Source organism: Megascapheus bottae, chromosome 7 (genome assembly GCF_031878675.1).
Source record: "Megascapheus bottae isolate mThoBot1 chromosome 7, mThoBot2.hap1, whole genome shotgun sequence".
In the NCBI taxonomy this organism is placed as follows: Eukaryota; Metazoa; Chordata; class Mammalia; order Rodentia; family Geomyidae; genus Megascapheus; species Megascapheus bottae.
In genome coordinates, this window is record NC_143515.1 from 40,466,641 (window position 1) to 40,484,517 (window position 17,877).

The 17,877-nt window shown below is 35.7% G+C and overlaps 1 protein-coding gene across 3 annotated transcripts in view; it reads left to right on the forward strand.

The window, feature by feature from the left end:
* Window positions 1-17,877, forward strand: part of Wdpcp (WD repeat containing planar cell polarity effector) — a 246,792-nt gene that overhangs the window by 61,273 nt on the left and 167,642 nt on the right. The window lies entirely within an intron of this gene.

Sequence of the window (17,877 nt, forward strand, 5' to 3'; positions counted from 1 at the left end):
TTAAATTCTAGTAAACATTAGGTAGATTGATGCAGTTCATTGGGCTACCTCATTAATCAGTGTAATTTAATGATATACTATATATTACATACATTAATAAATATCTATGCATTAATATAAATGTGTTATACACATATAAATATACTGTAAGTAGACTATACATATATTAATTAACAATGTTTTCATTTGAGTTTGTCTGAATGTTATATTAGGTGTTTATTGGCATAAATTTCATAATATTTTGAATGAGGATTATACAAGAGGATACATGACTTTTATTATTCCATTCTCATAAGCATTTATGAATGCCATATTTATGGAAATCAACAAGTAAGCATAAGAGGTTGATCTTAGTTTGTTAACTTCCTAAGCTGCCCGGTTTAGCACAGTCACCTCTAATCTTATTTGGCTATTTGAATAATTAAATAAAAATTTTGGTTCTTTAGTCTGAACACCCATTTTAAGTGCTTAGTAGTTGTGTGTTGTCACACTGGACAGTGTAGATACATAATCTTTTCGTTGCAGAAAATTCTACTGGACACATCTACTGGGGCCTATACAAGGTGATGTACATACTCAGTGGGCCTAAATTTAGAACATAATGACACAGTAATTAGTGCACACTGATCACAAAATAATGGACATACTACCAGCTTTGCTGGTAAATTTGGAAAAATGTCATTTACCTAGAAAAATTTTTACTTGATTTTGATAAAAAAAAGAACAATTGTTAGTCCATATTGTATGGTGGTAATAGAGTACAGATATCATACATACATTTGGGAATTCTTGTATAGGGTCATTAGAAATAATCTGGCTCAATTCCTTTGGTTTCATAAGCATAAATCTGTATATTTTAATATTTAATAAGTTTAACATGTTACTTTTTTGCACAAAACAACTGAAAATGTCGACATGTATCAACTGGCAAGATGCTTTAAATTCAATGTATTTAGTAATCTGTATGTAACAGTTGCTTTTTAACTCTCTTTACTCAGTAATATAGATATTAAAAGTTCTTAAGAGTTAAAAAAAGGAATAATTTTAGTCAACCATAAGTCTAAATTGTAATAATTGTAATTAATTGATAGAGTCACATATTCTCTTTTAAATTTTTGTGTTCTCACTGTGATTTATGTATAAATATTCTCATTTGCAGATGAGGCCTATAATTCTATCCATAAATTGCCAAACACCAAGTTTATAGTAATTACAAATAATACCTTAAATACCATTTTAATATAGGCTAGTGTTTCAGTGATTCTAGTACTTCCTCATTGTGTTCTAAACTAGAACCTTCACTGATTGGAGGTAACTAATTCCCAAAGTGGCTTGGAACTTTTGCTTTCAGAGACTGGGAATATTTTTAGAAACAAAATACTTCTTCAGTTTCCCTTAGGATACTCTTCAAAAGGATGGTATTGTTTTCATGTTACAACTTGTTTACATAAAAATGTTTTAATCAAACTTTAAAGCTTGAATACAAAACATGGTCCAGAAATTTTCAAACAGTACAACTCAAACTTGTAGTTCTTAATGCCATTACTCGCCTAAAAAATAAGATAAAAATTATTTGACTGGAGGGAAAGCCTGCCACTGATAAGAGAAGGCATGTCTCATGGTTTCCACCCTTACTCTCACACAGTGTAGGTTGGAACATGCCAGGCATCTTGAAATATGTAATGGAGCATCCCAGTAGACAAACCTTTCATATAGACCTCATTGCCTTTTAATAGCAAGTTTTTGTTAGTATTGGGTTTGATGAATGTTACTGAAGGATGTCCCTTGTTAGTGAGTTAATTCAACTGAGAAAGGAAATTTTTATGATTGAGTATACATAAAACCACTTTTGTAATTAACAATAATCTGATAGTACTAGTTACTTAGTCAAGTACACTGGTGCTTCTCCTTTAATATGTACAATAGGATTTATTTTATGGTATATATTATTTGGTGTTATATTTCTAAGATAAAATTTCCTAAAATAGATCTTTTATTTTGTGCACATTTTTGTTTTTTGAGATAGGTTCTATGTAGCTCAGGCTAGTCTCAAACTATCATCTTGCCTCAACCTCCTGAGTAGGTTTATAGGTATGTGCCACTTTGCTCTGCTTTTCCACCACACTTTAGATGTAGTATATTTTAACATAGGTTAAAACATAGGCCCAGGTCAATCCTTACATCTTTAGGGCCTCCCAACATCCTTAAACCTTTGTGAGACCTCCCAATATTATCCATCCTCTTCAGTTTCTAGGCTAGACTATTAAAATATGTATGAGTCCCACTCCCAAAGATCCCTATATTATAATAAATTAAAAATACATGATGTTCAAGCTACAATTTTAGTTTAAGGAAAAGATCTTTTAATTCTTTTTAAAAGTTGTTTTTAATTAAATTCTCTTCAATTTTACTCAGGTTGTAAAATAAGTAAACAGCTGCTGCCCCCCCCACCAGTTTTCTTTGAAGTTCTTCTTTTTATGCACCGTCCACTGTGGAAGTCCTAATGAGATGTGCTCAAATTCTGTTAGTGATTTCTGCACATACTAGCTCTCACATAGCAGCAGATAACCCCATGCTTTCTTCTTTCTTTTTCTTTGTTCAAATTTACAATCTTCTCTTAAGAGTTTATTATAAAGTAGTTTCAGAAGCCACAGAAATAAAAGAACTGTGAACTGCCTTTTGGAAAACAGGTCTGAAGCTGAGGAGGGCCAAGATGAGTCTAGCTCATTCCTGGGAGAGGGGGCCCTCTTATTCCAGGGGGAGGAGGCCATATCTCCCAACAGGGCATGCCCATTGGAGTTCCTGTGCTAGGCGGAATATTCATTGGGGGGGACCCATGGAAGGTTTCATGCCAGGAGGCGGGCCCATCATATCTGGAAACCAGAAAAGAAATGAAGAAAGCTTCTGGGTATCCTGGTGCTAATAACGCTCAGACTCTCGGTTTTTGAACTAACCTACTCTTACTCTAATGTAATTTTGTTTTTGTTTTTGTTTTTTTTGCAGGTCCTGGGCTTGAGCTCAGGGCCTGAACACTGTCCTTGGACTTTCTCTAGGCTAGAGTTTTACCACTTGAGCCTCAGCACCACTTGTGGCTTTTTTCTGTATATGCGGTACCGAGGAATGGAACCCAGGTCTTAGTGCATGCTAGGCAAGCACTAGGCCAAACTCCCGGACTAATGTACTTTTTTATGATAAATTTAGTAAAAGGCGAAAGATTTATACGATCTGAAGAGAAACCAGAGTATATTATGATAAATTGAGAATGTAGGGAATTAATTTTGGTTATCCTCTCTTTAAGGAATCCTTAAAGGTCCAATTGCTTATAACTGAAGGAGGAAACTACAGTAATATAAAAGCTTTTTGAGGGCCGGGAGTTTGGCTTAGTGGTTAAAGTGCTTGCCTAGCATGCATGAAGACCCGGGTTCGATTCCTCGGTACCACATACATAGAAAAAAGCCGGAAGTGGTGCTGAGGCTCAAGTGGTAGAGCTCTAGCCTTGAGAAAGTCCAAGGACAGTGCTCAGGCCCTGAGCTCAAGCCCAGGACTGGCAAAAAAAAAAAAAAGCTTTTTGCAGATGCCGCCTCAGCTTAGATCTTTCCTTTGTTGAATAAGAGGAATTTATCCATTGCCATTACCAAAGCTTAGTTAATGTTGCTGATCTAGTAACCTATAACTTGTATTATCTAAAAAGCAATTTTTCCACTTGTATACTCAAAACAATTTATAAGTCAAGTCTTTCTCTACATAAGTTTCAGTAAAAATTGTCTTTAAGAGCTTTTTTTTTTCAGACTGTTCCTATTACTAGTTAGAGTTTTACTTTTGTCACTTTTTTTGGCCAGTCCTGGAGCTTGAACTTAGGACCTGGGCACTGTCCTTGTACACTTTTTGCTTAAGGCTAGTGCTCTGCCACTTCTGGCTTTTTTTTTTTTGCCAGTCCTGGGCTTGAGCTCAGGGCCTGAGCATTGTCCTTGGACTTTCTCAAGGCTAGAGCTCTACCACTTGAGCCTCAGCACCACTTCCGGCTTTTTTTTTTCTATGTATGTGGTACTGAGGATTCGAACCCGGGTCTTCGTGCATGCAAGGCAAGCACTCTACCACTAGGCCAAACTCCCGGCCCCCACTTCTGGCTTTTTTTGGGTTTGTGGTATCAAGGAATCAAACCCAGGCTTTTGTGCATGCCAGGTAAGCACTCTACCACTAGGCCAGCTCCTGGCCAACTTTTGTCACTTTTAAAACATTTCTCATTGTTCCAAATTTTTATTTTTGAGTTGATACACATTTGTGATATTGGGGGTTCCTTGGGATGTTTTCATACATGCAACTGTGTATTCTGAACAGATTCACCCCAATCTGCCATATTGCATTCTTCCCCTCTATTTTCTGAGTTTCTGCCAACAGTGTTGGATGAGTTTTATTATGCTATATATTCATACATATATATATACATACTTGTGTGTAGCATATCTATGCATATGTACCACCTTTTATATGTATTGCATATGTATAGATATATACATATGATAGACACACATATACATATATGTTTTGTCCTTTGAATTCTCTGCTTCTTAGGATCCCTTATCAACTCCTAGACTTTTCCCCCTTTACATTCATGTCTTAATGCCCTTACTGTTGTTGTCGTCGTCATTATTATCATCATTTTAAGTATATACTTCACAAGTCAGTAAGAATATGTGATGTTTACCTTTGTGAATTTGGCTTCTATCCCTCAACATGGTGATAATCAGATCTTGCAATTTTCCTACAAATTACATAATTTCATTTTTAATTATAGCTGAGAAAAATACACATTTTCTTCATGCATTTGTTGTTGAACATCTCAGTTAATTTTAGTTTGGTCATTATTTCTCACTTTTCATCTAAGATCTTTTAATTAACAGAAACTGCTTAATAATTTCCTGCTTTGAGTTTCATAATCCATTTTGTAAACTTTTCAGAGGGAAAAATAGCTTTAACATTAAAACATTAAATTGCTTATTACTGTGGTGTGGTGGAAATTTCAGGTTCCATAGATTATATCTTAAATCACATTCTTCTTTTCAGGTTACTTTGAGATGATACTTTTATTAAGCATAGACAAAACTTGACATATAGATATATGTATATGTCAATATACATACATATATGACATATATATTGTACCCATTGAACTGTAAAATATATAATAATTAGCTTTGCTCTGATAGCTGTACTCTGATTTCTGCCAGTCATAATTTTTCATGCCAAGAAAAGATAGTTGCATTTTAAATTCTAGTATTTGACAGACTATATAAAAAATTAAAAAGCTGGGCATGGTGGCTCGCACCTGTAATCCTAGCTACTCAAGAGGCTGAGATCTGAGGATCCTGAGACTCTTATCTCCAGTTAACCAACAGAAAACCAGAAGTGGTGCTGGGGCTCAAGGGGTAGGGTGGTAGCCTTGAGCTGAAGAGCTCAGGGACTGTGCCCAGGCCCAGAGTTTAAGCCCCATGACCGACAAAACAAAACAAAAAACTATTTTCCATGTCTGTCTAAATTGTGACCTTATAGAGTTTGATCTTACCATTTATTAGAATATGTGATGGTTTGATTTCCTCATAAATAGAGAAATCATGGTATTACTGCTAGGGTTGGTAATGGCATGTTATTTTTATAAAACGCATTACACAGTATTTAATAATTGCCAATGATGGTAGGAGGCTTGTGGGAGTTGCTAAGGAAATAAAGTGGGCTGAGTCCTCAGTAAACGTTGTCAATGAAAATAGATATACAAGGCCATAAAGACACTGCGCACTAAATAAAAAGACAGTAGAAGTTAAAGAATGCCCAAGCATCAGTAGTTAAAAAGTCATTTGTTGAGAAGTTACAATTTTATTTGAATTTAAAAATATGTGTAAAATTTGGTTAAAGCTTGAGGGAATGGCCTTCCAGAAAAATAATTTCATTATCTTGTGAACAAATGGTTCATGTTGGAGCATCCTTACCAAAGAAGTTCAAATGAGCTAATGATATATTGTCCTGTAACAGAACAAATACCTTTCTATCAGTGGAGTGCCATATCAAACTTATTCAGGGCTTAGATGGGCAATTCAATGAAAGGAAAAAATCTGAGAATCAGAGGGAGTAAAATCATTTCCAGGAAGATGTGCAATGAGACTTGAGCTTTAGAGAGTTTTGAAAGCCAGTAGAGAAATTTAGAATGATAGGTCAAAAACTTTAGTTTGTCCCTGTTACTTGTGAGGTTAATCAAAGGTAATCCAATAATAACTTTATTGGAAATAGGGAATTAAAGTGCAGTGTTGGAGTTGAAAATTTGGGAGGAGGCAGCAAAAGATATATTCTAAAACCATCTAGTTGGGTACATTCTTGAGGGAAGATGAGTATCCTGAGAGGAGAACTAACCATGAATCTCTAATGTCCTGGAGAAGAAATTGAGCCAGCAAAAGAAGGAGAAAGAGAAGGAAGAAAAATGAAGAACTGTAGAGATGATTTTTTTCTCTAATGGAATCAGAGGGTTTAGAAGTCAGAGCTTCTGAAAAAAGAGCTTAAGGCAAATTGTTTCTTATTTAATATTTAACTATTAAATTTCAATATTGTTATTGCAAAGCTGTCAGTAGGCATTTACTGAGATTAAATGATAAACATTTTTACATTAGAGAACTATTGAAAATGTTAGATAGAGTTCTTACCTCTAAAAAATTTCATGTAGAGGGCTGGGAGTTTGGTCCAGTGGTAGAGTGCTTGCCTAGCATGCACAAAGACCCGGGTTTGATTCCTCAGTACTGCAGATATAGAAAAAAGCCAGAAAAAGTGAGGCTGTGGCTCAGGTGGTAGAGCTCTAGCCTTGAGGAAAAAGTCCAAGGACAGTGCTCAGGCCCTGAGTTCAGAACTGACCCCCCCCAAAAAAAAAGAATTTCATGTAGAGCCAGATATGGTGGGGCATTCCTGCAGTCCTCGCTTTACTGAAACCAAGGTAAGAGGATCAAGCATTGAAGGCAAGCCTGGACTATATTGCCTAGGACCTTATCTCAAAAACACCAATGACACACAATAGAAGTAAAAAATTAAAGAATAATTGAGAGTAAATGTTGCTGTCTCTTTATACAATATCTGAATACTTTAAAGTCCTAAGGTCATTGTGGATTGAAGTTGTTGGTTAATATTGTGTGGATAGACTAGCCTTACACTTCACTTGCAAGAAAAGATATATTTTAGGCAAGTAAAATGGAAAAAGAGAACATTCCTGGTTTTGAGGGGAACATGTCACCAAAGATAGATTTTTTTTTTGGTTGGTCATGGGGCTTGAACTCTGGCCTGGGCAATGACCCTGAACTCTTCAGTTCAAGGCTACTGCCCTACCCCTGGGCCTGGGTGCTGTCCCTGAGCACTTCAGCTAAAGGCTTCTGCGCTACCCCTTGAGTCAAGCCCCGCTTCCCATTTTTTAGAGGTTAATTGGAATTAAGAGTCTTAGGTCCTTTTGTGCCCAGGCTGGCTTTTGAACCTTGATCCTCAGATCTCAGCCTCCTGAGTAGCTAGGATTACAGGTGTGAGCCACCTTGCCTGGCTCAAAGATTGTTTTTATATAACCTATTTTAGATAATTAAGGGCAATAAAAGTATCCTGAAAATATTTATCCATAGATACTTATTTGATGACCTTTTGTAACCTATTTTAAGATAATTACTGAAGGCCTGGGCTGATTTCAGTAAATAAATGAGTAACTCTCTACAAACCTTGGGACCATTGAAATTTAGCCAGTATATAGCAGCTTGGTACTTTAATTTTCTCTTTTCAAAAAATAGTATTTTTATGGTTTTAATTACAAAAAACCCAGCTATAGCTCTACATCAACCAAGACAGAAAGTTTGCACATCTCTGTCTGAAAAGACTATCAGAAAAGGCTCACCTGTCATCCTAGCCATAATGGAAAGCATGAATAGGAAGATGGTAGTCAAGACTGGACTGGGCAAAAACTAATAATAAGCAGAGTTAAAGGATTGTGGAGACATGGTTCAAATAGTAGAGGACCCAGTAAAACCACACACACACACACACACACACACACACACACACACACACACACACACACACACACACACACACATATATATATATATACACTTTTACCAGGATAAAGGAAAATAACTTACAAATTAAGAACACAAAACTGAGGCCTGTATAGGAATGTAGTTCAATGGTAGTTTTTTTTCCTAGTATGTGCAAACCCTACTAGTGCAGAACAACAAAAAACATATTACCAACTACTTTGAAAAACTTTGCTAGCATAATAGAAAAAAAAACCTAATAGAAGGTATTTAAAGACGAAGTTGAAATGTCTTTATAAAGTATAACAGAAAGACTAAAGATTCTGGGGTTGGGCGTTTGGCCTAGTGCTAGAGTACTTTCCTAGCATGCATAAACACTTGAGTTCCTCAGAACCACATACATAGAAGTTGTGCTGTGGCTCAAGTGGTAGAACTCTTGAGAAAGTTTAAGGACAGTACTCAGGCCCTGAGTTCAAGCCCCAGGATTGACAAAAAAAAAAAAAGTCTAAAGATTCTAATAAGGAACTATAGGAGACAAGATAAAAAAAAGTATCAGATCAAAAGTTTCAGTATTTCATTAAGAACAGCAAAGTGAGAGGGAGGGAGAGAGAGAAAGGAGAAAGAGGAAGAGCAGGAGGAGGAGGAATAATATAATAATAATAATAATAATATCAGGACTAAATTTCCTTGAATAGAAGATATATATCTCCAGTTTGAAAGGTCCTAATGACTGAAAAAAAGACAAGTAGTTTTTTGGGTGAAATTTTAGAAAAGACATGTTTTGTAAATTTTAGAAAGCTAGTGATAAAAGATTTATAAAATATTTGGAGTAAAGAGAAAAAAATACACGTCAAAATGGTTTGATGATTCTCAAACAAAGGCTTGAGATTGAGAATTGCATCTGATTTTCCAACAATACATATAGTTAGAAGAAAATGTCTTCAAAATTCTGAAAATTGGCTTAAAACTTCCCTTATTCTAATTCATTCTGAATTATATCTTCAATCTAGTCAACTTTCTTTCACACTTGACTGTCCTTAGTGTCTTCAAGCCGGGAAATCCTATCCTGTTGCATAATAGAATTTATCATTTGATTTTTTTGTTTAGACAAGAACAATTTTAGCCTTAACTGTTCTCTCTAAAGTTACCCGCCATGTACTTTTAGTTTTTATTTATTTCTTTGCCAGTCCTGGGGCACGAGCTCAGGGCCTGAACACTGTCCTTGGGCTTTTCTCAAGGCTAGCAGTCTTAGCACTTAAGCCACAGCACCATTCGCAGCTTTTTTTTGTGAATATTTTACCAAGGAATCAAACCTGAGTCTTTGTGCATGCTATCAAGTACTCAACCAGTAGGCTAAACTCCTCCTCCCTTTCATGTACTTTTCACACAGAGTTAGTGCTTTACCATAGGCTGGGGTATCATGCTGGTCATTGATGACTAGAACAAAAGCAATTCCAAGTAGTGGTTCAAGTAGAATTATTTAAGATAAATTGGAAAGAAAAGATGTGAAGTTATAATAAAACAAAAGGTGAAGGGTATGAAGGAAACTGGGAGGTGGCCTCAATAGAGGTTTAAATTTTTTTCTTTTTCTACATTGGAGAAATAACATGGCATAGTGGAAAAGGAAATAAATGCAGGGCAAGGAAGGAATTGCTGAGACTGTTGACAAGGGAGGAAGGAAGGAAGAGGAGAAAAAGAGAAGGAAGGAAGAAAAATACCTATGTGAAGAGAGGAAGGATAGGTACCTGGATTTGGATAATAACATGAAAGTCGTTGCCTACCAATGTGGACTGCTTCCCTCCAAACTTGTTATTTGAGAAAACCAAGTCCCAATTGGTTAAGAAAGTTTTTGTCTTTTCAAGGTTACATATAGATATATATTTCTAACAAAAGCAGCATATTATTTAGAAATGATAGAAGAAATCACTAAGATCATTAAGAGACTGTGGAAAGATAATAGGCAACTGTCTTAATACTAAGCATCCTTTGACATTTTGACAATTAAGTATGCATTCTTTTTTTCATATATTTTTTATTGTAATTAATATATGGGTTATATGATATTTGCCAGATAGAAGGTGCATTAATCCACATACATTGATCCCTTTCACATTTGGGGCCGGGAGTTTGGCCTAGTGGTTAAAGTGTTTGCCTAGCATGCATGAAGACCCGGGTTTGATTCCTTGATACCACATACATAGAAAAAAGCCGGAAGTGGTGCGGAGGCTCAAGTGGTAGAGGTCTAGCGTTGAGAAAGTCCAAGGACAGTGCTCAGGCCCTGAGCTCAAGCCCAGGACTGGCAAAAAAAAAAAGTATGCATTCTTTAGAATGCTGGTTTGGATCTTCTGAGAAGCAGACACAAACATGGTACTTACCATGCAAGAGATTTATGAGGGTATGAGTAAAAGATATTGGGGATTGGAGTAGAAGTCAGAGGGGAGAGCCTTTCAGTTGTAATGATGGTCTGATATATGTGAAAGGGAGAGAAAGAAAGGAAGATTGTGTAAGAGCTTAAGGCCATAGCATGCTGCTGCCATTGCAAATGCTCCTTTGAGGAGGAATCCCCTTTTGGTTAGAAATGGCTTGGTGCAGGATTCCTATGCTGAGTTATTGACTGGTGGCTGCCCAGGAAAGTGGCCTCTGTCAGGTAATATATTCTGGCTCAGCTTTGCCTTAAGATCATGTGTGCTCGTGTTTGCAATGCCACATAACTTTGTATGTGAGTACTCTTAATATTCAGCTAGTAAGCTTATTATCATAATCCTAATAATTACTTTTCATTGCCAAAATTTTCACTCCTTTTCTTTTTTCTTCATATTTTTTATTGTAATTAATAGAGGAGTTACAGTTATATTCACCATATAAAAGGAGCATGACTCCTTTTCATCAGTTACTTACACTTATGAATACAGTAATTGGCCCAGTTTTGGAACATGGTTAGCAGAAAATTTTGACCTTTATAGTACTCTTTAAGCAACACAGTATATCATAAAGCAATGTTTTTTCATAAATAGTTGTTATTCTCTTCCATGTTTTCAATTTAAAACATTTCTCTAAAGAAATTCATTTCTAGCTTTGCTTTGGCATTCATGTATTTATGTTTTGGAAACTTCAGTGTTTTACTATAGTAGTAGCCAGATCAAGACTATGAATTTGCCCATTAATATCTAACAGTAAACACATATAAAGCAAAGTAAGTTCAAAATCTGACTGATTTCTTCCTTGTTGATTTCCTTGTGTTTAACAAAATACAAATAAATCCTTATCAAACATCTATCAGTTTTCAAAGGGAGGTTAAAGTTGTACTGAATGGTGAGGCTTTTAGCACACTATATTTGAATTTTTGTTCTTTTTCTTAATCTAAAAAGTAACATTTAAAATTGAGAAATTTGCATTAGAAATGTAGGTTGGAATGTGTTAGATGCAAGGAATATTACCTACTAAGATTTTGGGTTGTGTATAGAAGCTTAGCGACTTAGTGATAGTTGAGGGTATTGTATTAATTTACCAGTGTAAATACAATTACCAGTGATAGAGATAACACAGTACTTTTGCCAAAAATTGTAATATAGCCCTCTGTGTTTTTAGAAAAACGAATTAAACTAACATGAAATACTTAAATGATTATGAAATGCCAAGCATTGGTTAGTATACTTCTGAATTATAATACTATCTACAAAATCCTCACAATGGCTCCCAAATTTCGTCTGGGAATTTCATTGGTCCCAGGAGACCAATATGTTGTTAGCATTGCTACTGTTTAGAAATTATTCTTCAACCCACCATAGTATACTCCATTGCAAATTTAGGATGGTATTTATTGTATATTAAGGAAGAGTCAGTGTGTTTAAATGTATATAGGTATTTAAATTAACTCAAGAAGTGTTGTCAGTCTTCAAAAGGTGTCTTTTTCATTAAGCTTCTGTATGTTTTAGAACATTTTTAAGATATTTTATGGCCTGTGTTTTAGTCAACATTCTTTTATGTTTGTGCAGGGATTTCAGAAAAGAATTGGAAGGTATAAAGGTCAGTTCTTGAATAGATTCCTAGTAAAGCAGAATGAATAAGGAGCTATATCTAAAATTTATTTTAGCCCTAGGATAAATGGGAAGACAGAGAATTGGCAGAATTTGCTGATGAATTTGAATCATGTCAGATAAAAGCAAGCAATTAGAAATGGTAATATCAAGCCAAGGGAACTAAAAGAAAATAGACTTAGTTGTGATCTTTCTCCACTTTTAATGTTTTAAAATTTAAATAATGATATTTCCTGGTAATTATAAAATGGCACATAATACAAAGCAAGAGATGCAGTAGTAGTAAACAATAAGTGTTTGCCTTATCCCAAATGCATTCCCCTTTCCAGCTGTAATTGTAGCCAATAGTTCCTCCAAATATCCAACTATCTATTTGTATATAAACAAACATTTTAAAATAAATGGAATCATTCTATACTTGGTATGTAATTTGCTTCACATAGCAGCATGGAACATATCTGTCAGCAGCCTACAGCTACCTTATTTTTAATAGGTGCGTAATAATCCATGGCTTGGAGATACTATACAATTACTTAGTACAATCTTCTTAGCAAATAAGGAAGCTGGAAAAAGATGAATAATCAAGGCCATATCATTAAAAACAGTGTTAAAAATTTATAAGTTCTCTTACAGAAGAGAACTGGTTTTGGTGTCCTATTTGATTCTTTTAGGAAGGAACCCCTAGTGCATTTTCAATATTCTGGCTATTCAGAAACACATTTCGCTCATCTTTTTATTTTTCTATTTGTTTTGAGACAGGATCCTGTTACGTAGCTCAGATTGCCCTCCAATTCAAGATTCTCTCTGAGTGCTTGGGATTACAGGTGTACACAGCCACACCCAGCTTCTGTGTTCCCTGTTCTGTTTTCATCTTTTTATAAATGTAAAATATATCTGTAGCCAGATATTTAAAGAAATTTTTGAAAAATTTTATAGAAAAATATCAAATAACATACAAGTAAAAAATTCAATTCTGTCAATTCTTCTAAAAGCCAGTTTTAAAAAATCTATAAGGCAAGAATTGAATATCATGCCCTCAAGCTCCCTGTTTCATCTCTGCTGTACATAGTGCTGACAGCTCTGGGCACATTCTTTGTAACATATCCTGCCTTTGTACAGCTTTACTATGTATATGCAGAAATACACTTGGGTTTTTCTGTAGTACAATATGATGGTACTGCTTGCAAAAGTGCGTAACTTAGAATTTCATCTACATTTCCACAGTATATTATGGGCTTGGGCAGAAAATATCTGATTAATTAAACTTATCTATCTTTTATGTTATCTCTATTTGTTTTCTTGTACTAACAACATTCATAGTAGCCAAACTCAGAAGGGACTGATTTATTAACCAAAATGTAATTTATCAGTTTGCAATATGAGATATATTTGGCATTTTCTACATAGCTTCTTTGCTTGGGGCATTCCCACCTAATGGATGAATTACTCAAGAGACTAGATTGTAGATAAGAGGGCTGAGAATTAGAACAAAAGCAAGGAGGTGTTTTAACAGGATCTTTCTACCACACTGAGGTAGCTCTATGATTTGCCCTATGGGTCTTTCTGACTTAGTCATCAGTCACAGCCCTGAAATGTTGTTAGTGACACACAGGACAGTTTTCCTCTACCGTGTTGATCTGGACTGTTCACTCCATCTAAAATCTGACTGTCCTGCATGACAAGCGGACAGCTTACTACAAAACACTTTCTATGTGAGGAAAACATTGACTGGAATTTGAGAACTACTTAATATAGACATGGGAAACACCTTCACTTTCACTGTAACTCAATTCACACCCGGTGAGACTGTGGAGGTACTAATATGTAGAGGTGGTGATCACTACACTATCTTTAGACATGACGTCCATCATGCTGGCCCAGATCATCTCTAGTTGAAAACCATTGCTTTAGAGTGAAGTGTGAGAGAAAGAAAACCCAGATGGAATATTGTATAGAAGTTAGCTGAAAAGCAAGAGTTAAGGATACTAGTTCTTCAGAAGCAGAGAGAGTATTGAAATGTTATTACTAGACCTGTGTTGGTCTTTGCTTTCCTCATAAAACCTTTACTTTTAACTAATTCTAGGGACTTTTAGTCTTCACTCTTCTGACTATAAATTATTAGGAGGATTAATTTTATTGATACTTTATACTTATTATGAACCAGTTAGGCAATATTTAAGCTCATTTTAGTATGACAAACCGTTTGGTCAGTTTAAAAATATTATACAATATTATGCAGCTATCTTATTTTTAATGCATACATAATAATCCATGGTTTGGATATACTATACAATTACTTAGTATAATCTTAACGAATAAGGAAGCTGGAAAAAGATGAACAATTAAGGCAATATCATTAAAAACAGTGTTAAAAATTTATAAATGCACTTATAAAAGAGAACTGGTTTTAGTGTGAAAGATTTTTATTAGAGAGGTCTTCCTATTCATTTCTCACATTCTTTTTTTTTTAACCAGATAGAAGGTACATTTCTTTTTTGGGAGGGGTGCATTTTATTTTTTATTTTTTCATATATTTTTATTGTAATTAAGAGAAGGGTCACATTCTTATATCTTGTTTTGGTTTGTTTTGTTTTTTGTAGGTCGTGGGGCTTGAACTCTGGGCCTGGGCGTTGTCCCTGAGCTCTTCAGCTCAAGGCTACCGCCCTGCCCCTTGAGCCACAGAGCCACTTCCAGTTTTCTAATGGTTAATTGGAGATAAGAGTCTCACATTATTTAGTGCCCAGACTGGCTTTGAACTGTGATCCTCAGATCTCAGCCTCCTGAGTAACTAGGGTTACAGGTGTAAGCCACCATGCCTGGCTACATTGTTATATCTTTAGATTTTAAAATAACAGATAAATGTAAACTTTACCATTTGATCTTACTCTTTAATGAATTTGACCATGAATATAGATATTGCTCTAGGAATGATTACTTTTTAATGTAAATACAAAGAGTTAAAGTATGACATCATGTGTTTTATAATGAGAATAAGAAAACAAGATTCTTTAAATTGAAATAGACTTACAGGCAGGTACATTTCTAGACATGTACCTGCTCTGTATTGGAGAATATCACATAGAGCTTTGGAAAACCCCACTGCTAACACATTTGTATCTAAACTTCCTGCTTGTTTTCTTGTCCTTAATTCTATATAGTTAGTCCATTATTTATTTTATCGTTGTCTTAACTAATTCACATTAGTCTCTGTTTTAATGGATTAATGAGGCATTGCTTCCCTTTATGCTCAATAAATGTTTACTAAATGAAGGAATAAATTACAGAAAATAAGTTATTTCCTTTCTAGTAGGTTATCTGGTAAGATAATTGGGGACTCTAATCTTCATTGTAGAAATCTTGAATGTAAAATTATTTAATTCTGTAGTTCTCTGATTTCTACAGAATTCATCATATGGCTTGGAAGGGAAAAGAGGGCTCTGTATTAGGTACAACATGATGCAGACTTACTCACTGGGCTTCCAGCAGAGTGTCTCTACAATGCATTGAGTATTTCCTTAGGCCTTAGAATCCATTCTTAAGTGGTTTGGTACTTTGTTGCCTTTCTGGATTGTAATGTTTAGCTCTGTTGTCTCACACAGAACTTTCATAGATCAATGAGATTGGTCTGGCTGCCAATAGATTTCATCTATTACCCATTGTCACTCTTTACTAATGATCCCAGATGGCTTCTGTTTTCTTTTTTTATTTCTTCCCAGGTGTGATAATAATCATGTGAATTTGGATACAGGTTTTTAAAATTTTTATTTTTGTCGGGGTAATGTATAGAAGGGTTACAGTTACATTTACCAGATAGTAATTGTATTTCTTCTCTCACATTGATAACCCTTCTCATGTTTTTGTCCCCACTTCCCTCTTCCCACCCCCTCCCATTCATCTTGTTTTCCCCCCTTCCCTTTCCTATTTCAAATAAATAAATGTACATACAATATACCAGGTAACAAGGTCAAATACAGTAACGATATGATTAACCAAAGGGCAACAAAAGAGAAGAGAAATAACATAGTACATTAAGAAGAACAATCATACAAGATAATGCTCTTGTTTCCATATCCTAGAGATCTTTTCATTTAATCTCATCTTATATGGCTTTATGTACCTAGATTTTGCACTATTGCAATCCCTGCCAACATCTGTTGTTATTAGATTTCTTGATCATGGCTATTCTGACTGGAGTGAGGTAGAATCTCAAAGTTGTTTTGATTTGTATTTCTTTTATGACCAGAGATTTGGAGCATTTCTCCATGTATCTATAGGCCATTCTTATTTACTCTTCAGAGAAGTCTCTCTTTAAGTCTTCAGCTTATCTTTTTTTTTTTTTTTTTTTTTTTTTTTGCCAGTCCTGGGCTTGAGCTCAGGGCCTGAGCACTATCCTTGGGCTTTCTCAAGACCAGAACTTTACCACTTGAGCCTCAGCACCATTTCTGGCTTTTTTTTTTTCTATGTATGTGGTTCCGAGGAACCGAACCCAGGTCTTCGTGCATGCTAGGCAAGCACTCTACCACTAGGCCAAACTCCCGGCCCCCAGCCCATCATTTACTGGGATGGTTGTTTCTTTGAACGTTTGTTTTGGAGAGATTCAATTTTTTTTTTAGCTGTAGATATATTTGAGATATGAGGCTTTTGTCCCTAACAGTTAAACTTTTAAATTCAATGACATTGTTTCTCACCATTATTAGTTTTGGTTTGGTTTGGTTTGGTTTTAGTACTGAGGACTATATTTCTTTTCTTTTGGTCATGGGGCTTGAACTCTGGTCTGGGCCCTGTCCCCGAGCTCTTCAGCTCAAGGTTACCAACCTACTCTGGAGCCAAGCCCACCTTAGCTTTTCTAGAGGTTAATTGGAGATAAGAGTCTCAGGTCCTTTTGTGCCCATGCTGGCTTTGAACCTTGATCCTCAGATCTCAGCCTCCTGAGTAGCTAGGATTACAGGCCTGAACCACCACGCCCGGCTATATTTCTTTTCTTTATGAGTTTCTAAATTACTTCTTTTAGAATGTAATCCTAAAAATCTCCTAACCAGGGCCAGGAATTTTGCCTACTGGTAGCTTGCCTAGCATGCACGAAGAGCTGGTTTCCATTTCTTGGTACCACATACATAGAAAAAAGGTGGAAGTGGTGTTGAGACTCAAGTGGTAGAACTCTAGCCTTGAGAAAGTCCAAGGACAGTGCTCAGGCCCTGAGCTCAAGCCCAGGACTGGCAAAAAAAAAAAAAAAAAAATCTCCTAACCAAAACCCTTTCTAAGGGTTAAGCTTTCTTTATCTACAGTTCTTGTCTATCATCATATCTCCATACCCATCTATATGGTATATGATATATTAATCCCTTGCATAGATTTTTCTTTGTCCATCCTGGGGCTTAAATCTGTGCCTGGGTGTTATCCTTGAGCTAAGCTAGTGCTCTGCCACTTGAGCTACAGCCTCACTTCTTTTTGTGTGTGTGTGATTAATGGGAAATAAGACTTTCACATACTTTTCTGCACAGGCTGGCTTCAAACTGTGATCCTCAGATCTCAGCTTCCTGAGTAGCTAGGATTACATACACGAACCACTAGCACCTGGCCTTCTTTGTGTGTGTGTGTGTGTGTGTGTGTGTGTGTGTGTGTGTGTGTGTGTATGTGTGTGTGTGTGGATGTGTGTGGATGTATGTGTATCATGCGCATGCAGAATATGAAAGTTGACTTAAAGAAAGCAATATGTTTGTACTCTCCTTTATCCCACAAAAATAGCTTTTTAGACTTAATTTCAGAACATAACACATGCCGACAAACAGTAGTTT